Genomic DNA, 6,000 nt, shown 5'->3' with positions numbered 1-6,000 from the left:
CTGTGAAAAGAGCCAGGCGTTGGAGTGTCTCTGTGGTGTCTAGCTTGTATACTGTCAGGAATGTCTTCAGGAGTTACGGCTGGATGACACAGAGGTTCTCTTTTACTTTTGGGTGGAACCTCCATGCTTTTATCTATAGGGGCCAAGTTAGCCAGCTAGTCCTGTACATGGGTTCTGTGTTATCCTGGAACCCTCCTCAGCATTTGTTGCCCCCTTTTCCTTGACTGTGGTGAAATGGGATCTGAAGGCAGTTTTAATTGACATCTCCCTGGTAGGTAAGGATTTTAAACATTTTCAAGTAATTAGTGGCTGTTTCGTACTTCTTCTTCTGAGAATTGCCTATCCCATTTATTAGTCCATTTATTGATAAGATGATTTAAATTTGTAGTGTTAAATTGTTGCACTCTTTATATATCCTGGATACTAGTACACACACACACACACACACACACACACACACGCACACACCCATGCTGTAAGTTGTCTCTTCACTCTGGTGATTGTTCCCTTTGTTGTGCAAAAGCCTCTTGATGTCATGTTTTCCCACTTGTCAGTTCTTGGGATTATGTCTTGTGTTCTTGGGGTTGCTCAGAAAGTCCTTGATATGGCCATGTCTTGAAGTGCTTTACCCATGGTTTTTCCTAGAACTTTCAAGGACTCAGGTCTTACATTTAGGTCTTTGGTCTGTTTGAATTGATTTTTGTACAAAGGTCAGGATCTGGTTTCATTCTACATGTGAGAATTTGGGTTTCCCAGTGTCATTTAAGGGGTTTGTCTTTAATATATGTTTTTTACAACTCGGTCAAAAATCAGATAGCTGTACCTGTGTGTTTATTCCTCAGTACTCTATTCTTTCCCATTGGTCTAAATGTCTGTTTCGGGAGAGTACTATGTAGTTTTTATTACTATGACTCTGTAGTACCATTTAAGATCAGGCATTTTGATACCTTCATTTGATACGCTTCCCCCACCCCAAAGATTTCTATTGCTAGTCAGAATGTTTTGTGCTACCAAATTAATTTCAGGATGACTTTTTCTAGCTCTGTGAAGAATGTCATTGGGATTTTGATGAGAATTACAGTTAATCTGTACATAGCTTTTGGTAATGTAGCCATTTTCACAGTTATTCCTGTCTATCCATGAGCTTGAGAAGTCTTTGCATCATCAAGTGTCCTCTTCAGTTTCTTTCAAGTGTCATAAAGTTTTTAATTGCAGAGACTTTCACTTCCTTGGTTAGGTTTATTCATAGGCTTTTGCTTGTTTTGTTTTGTTGTTTTTAAGACAGGGTCTCTCTATGTAACTCTGGCTGTCCTGGAACTCACTGTGTAGACCAAGTTGACCTCAAACTCACAGATCCACATGTCCCTGCCTCCCCACTGTTGGGTTTAAAGGCATTGAAGCCACTATACCTGACTCTTAGATCATTATTTTTGAAGATATTATAAATGACTTCATCTCCCTATTTTTTTCTCGATGAGTTTGTTATTGGCATTTAGAAATGATATTGCATCTTGTGTGTTAATTTGGTGTCTTGCTGTTTTACTGGAAGCACTCCTCAGGTCTCAGTTTTCCCATGGAATCTTTAGAGCCTTACAGCTCTAGGATCATAACACTTGCAAACAAGAATAACTTTTCCTTTTCCTTCCCTATTTGCATCATCTGTATTTCTTTCTCTTGCCTTATTGCTCTAAATAAGCAATTCAAGCATAGTGTTAATAAACATGGGGAGAGAAGACACATTGTTTCATTCCTGATGGTAGAGGATATCTTTTAATTTTTCCCATTTGGTATAATATTGATTATAAGTTTACCATATGTAGCCTTTATTGCATTAAAGTATGCTGAAGTATGTTCCTTTAATTATTTCTGCAAGACTTTCATTGTAAAAAGAAGTCAAAAGGGCCTTTCTGAATCTAATGACTTTTGTCCCTGAGTCTATTAAACGCTGTTACATTTATTTGATTTTCATATATCAAACCATCTTTGCATCTATGAATTGAAACCAACTGGATCTTTTATATGTAGTTGAACTCAGTGTGTTCTTTTGAGAATGTTTGCATCTGATTCTTCAAGAAAAGGCAACTGGTCTGTAATTTTCTCACTCTTGGTATTGCATCATTTTTCAGTTTTGCTATCAGGATAATGCTGCCTTTATAGACTGTGTTTGGTAGAATTCTTCCCTTTTCTGTATTATGCCATAGTTTTAGGGACATTGTGTTACTTCTTCATTATAGATCTGGTAGAATTAGACAGTGAGTTTGCCTGGGCTTTTGTCTTCTTCTTCTTCTTCTTCTTCTTCTTCTTCTTCTTCTTCTTCTTCTTCTTCTTCTTCTTCTTCTTCTTCTTCTTCTTCTTCTTCTTCTTCTCCTCCTCCTCCTCCTCCTCCTCCTCCTCCTCCTCCTCCTCCTCCTCCTCCTCCTCCTCCTCCTCCCCCAACAACCCTTTCTCCTCCTCTTCTCCCTTTTCTTTCTCTTCTGATTTTTTACAAGTCTCATTCTAAAGCCCAGGCTGACCTGGAAGTCACTATGTAGCCAGGATTTGAGCTCAAAATGATCCTCCCCTTGTTGGAATTACAAGTGTAAGTGACCATACCTGGCTTATGACTTTTCTTCACTGAGATCTGTGATAGTTAATATTCCATGTTAACATGACTGGATTTAGAACCACCCAGAATATGCACCTATGGATATGCCTATAATAGCTTTTCCAGAGAAGTTTCACTTGGGTGTGGTGCTTTGACTGAGAATGGCCCCCATAGACTCATTTATTTGAATACTTAGTTGCCAGTTAGTGGAACTGTTTGGGAAGGATTAGGAGGTATAGTCTTGTTAGAGGAAGTGTGTCAATGGGAGTGGGCTTTGACAGTTCAAAAGCCCATGCTAGACCAAATGCTTGCCTCCCCGTTTCCCCCAAACCCCTGCTGCCTGAAGATCAGAATATAGATCCTAACAACTGCTCCAGGACCATGCCTGTCTGCCTGCTGCCATGATGATCATGGACTAACCCTCTGAATCTATCAGCAAGGCTCCAATTAATGTTTTCTTCCATAAATTACCTTGGTTATAGTGTCTCTTCTCAGTAATAGAACAGTACCTAAGAAACCAAGTTAGGAAAACTCACCCTAAGTGTGGGCCCAGACTGAAGAGAAAGGGAAAAGAAGAAAGCCTGATGGATACCAACATTCATCTCTCTCTGATTCCTAACTGGACGCAATTCACTAGCCTCCTCACATCCCTACCAATATGGTCTCTCTGACACACATTATACTCTCTCAAATTATAACCCATACTAAATGTCCACCAAGTTGCTTCTTTGCAGGTATTTGATCATAGTGACAAAAAATAACTAATACAAGAAACTCTTTTTTTTAGTGCCTCAGTGTCATTACTTGTAATAAATCTGATTGTTTATAGGTGTCCCATTTAATTTTGGTAGACATAATGTGTCTATGTCTTTTCTATTTTCTAATTTTCTGGAACTGTTATCTACTGTAATGTCCCCTTGTCATCTCTGATTTTGTTAACTTGTGTTTGTTTGGCTAAGGTTTCATTGATATTATCTCTTAGAGGAAACAACTTCGCTCATTCATTGTATTATTCTGTTTGCTTGTTTGTTTGTTTGAGGCATAGTTTCTCTGTATAATAGCTATGGTTGTCCTGGAACTGAATTTGTAGACTAGGCTGGCCTGGAACTCACAGAGATCTGCCTGCCTCTGCCACCAGAGTGCTGGAATTAAAGGCGTGCGTCACCACCACCTGTCTTTTTTATTAGTCTTTAATGACCATTTCATTATTTCTGTCTATCTTTATCATTCTTTCCATCTACTAATTTGGAATTTAGCTTCCTTTTATTTTTCTAAGACCTGAAAGGGCAGCATTATTTATTTGTGTCCTTTGTAATTTTTAAGAATTATTTTTATTATTTTTAGTTATGTGTGTGTGGTCTGTATACATGAGTACAGGCTCTCCAGGAAGCCAGAAGAGTCGGATTGCCCTAGAGCTGGAGTTACAGGTGTTTGCAAGCCACCTGGCATAAGTGATGGGAACTGAACTGGGATCCTCTGCAAGAGTAGTATGTGCTCTTAACTGCTGAGCCTTCTCTCTAGACTCTCCCTTCAGATTTTCTTTTAAATTCACACTGTCAGAGCTATAAATTCCCACTTTGGAATTGCCTTTACTGTATCAAAAAATTTCTGTCAAATTGTTTTTGCTTCATTTGATTCTAGGAGATGCTTAACTTTTTCTATGATTACTTCAATGAGCCACACCAAGAATACAATGTTCATGCCTAATGTCCCTACATAGTTCCTGTAGTTCTTCTACTGATTTTCATTATATCCCATTATGATCTGAAAAGATGCCAGGCTTTATTTCATTTTTTTACTTGTTAATTAGTTTTATGGCATAACATGTGATCTATGTGAAAGGAAACTCCACGGAATACTGAGAGGAATATGCTGCACGGAGTATTCCAGAGATGTTTGTGAAAGCTGCTTAATCTATAGAGCAGAGCAACTCTGAAGTTCCTTTGTTGATTTTTTGTTTGGAAGATCTATCAAATGGTAAGAGTGGGAGAACTGAAGCCATCCACTATTATTGCATATGGACTTGTTATTTTACATTGGGCACTGTTTATTTTATGAAATTCAGTACACCCATGTTTATATTTTCTTGATGGACTATCCTCTTTGTTAATGTGTGGTAAACTTTTTTATAAGTCTAGTTTTAACTTGAAATATATGAAATATGAATATACCACTCTTGCTTGGATTTGACTTCTACACAGGTGGTACATAGTTTTCTATTCTGTTTTTGTCTCTGACAGTCAGGTATGTTTCATGCAGACAGCAAACAGTTGGATCTTGGTTTTAGTTCACTCAGCTGGTCTGTGTCCTTTGATGGAAGAGTTAAGACCATTTGTATTAAAGTTATTATTAAGAGGGATTTTCTTATTCCTATCATTTTATTGGCAGTTTTTCTAGTTGGTTCTTCTTTTCTTTCTCCACTATTCACTTTAGGGATTTGCCGGTTTGCTCTATTGTACAGGGTTGACTCTCTCCTTGTTCTCATTTGCTCATCTCTTTCTCTCACAAAGCTGACTCCTTCCTGAGCACTTGTGTTTACAATTCTTTCTTCGTCCTCTGGTGTCTTCTTCCTTCAAGTGTCTTCTGAAATGTTGGCTCAGTGATCACAAATTGCTTCACTCTATGCTCAGCTTGGGAGATCTTTATTTCTCCATCCATTTTTAAAGATCACTTTTCTGCATTTGATGATCTTCGTGGACAGTTGTTTACTTTTAGGGCTTGAAGTATATCATTCCATACTTTCCTGGTTTTTAACGTCTCTGCTAAGAGGTTAGATATTCTGATGAACTTGCCTGTTTAATCTTCTCTAGAAGCTTCTGACTTTGTTTCTTGTCTCTTTAGTACCAGCATCTTACCTACAGTGTGTGAGGGAGGGCTTCCTTTCTAGTCATGCTTATTTGGGGGCCTAAATGCCTCTTTTGCTTGGATGCCCAACTGTTTCCAGAGACTTTAGTGTAAACTTTCATGGAATAAACATTCTATGCTTTCAGTTTATGACTCCTTCTTCAATCCCTATGGAGTTTTACATTTGATCATGACCCACAGTTCTTGAACGTGGCGTCATCCTTGCTATTCTTTCCTTACTGGCAGTTGATTATAATATGTCCTTGACTATGTCTTCAATCCCTGGCAACCTTTTCTTTAAACTTTATATCACATATTGATGATTTCCAGTTTGTTTTAAATTTGATTTATTGAATTTTTTTAAATTTCAACATATTTCAAGTGTTTTGTTTTTGTCAGTATTGTTGACTTTCTTATCCAAGGCCTGAACTGACAAGTTTACTTCATTCTCTTTTTGTTGTATCTTCTTTGAAAGCATTGATGGTTTTATAATTAGACTTTTTAAAAAGCTTTAATTTTTTAAATGATTATAAGTATCTGTATGTGTCTGTGTGGGGTCTGTGCAAGTGAGT

Source organism: Mesocricetus auratus, unplaced genomic scaffold (assembly GCF_017639785.1).
Source record: "Mesocricetus auratus isolate SY011 unplaced genomic scaffold, BCM_Maur_2.0 Super-Scaffold_100707, whole genome shotgun sequence".
Taxonomy (NCBI): Eukaryota; Metazoa; Chordata; class Mammalia; order Rodentia; family Cricetidae; genus Mesocricetus; species Mesocricetus auratus.
The sequence above is the reverse complement of the archived record's forward strand: the minus strand, read 5'-3'. Positions refer to the sequence as shown.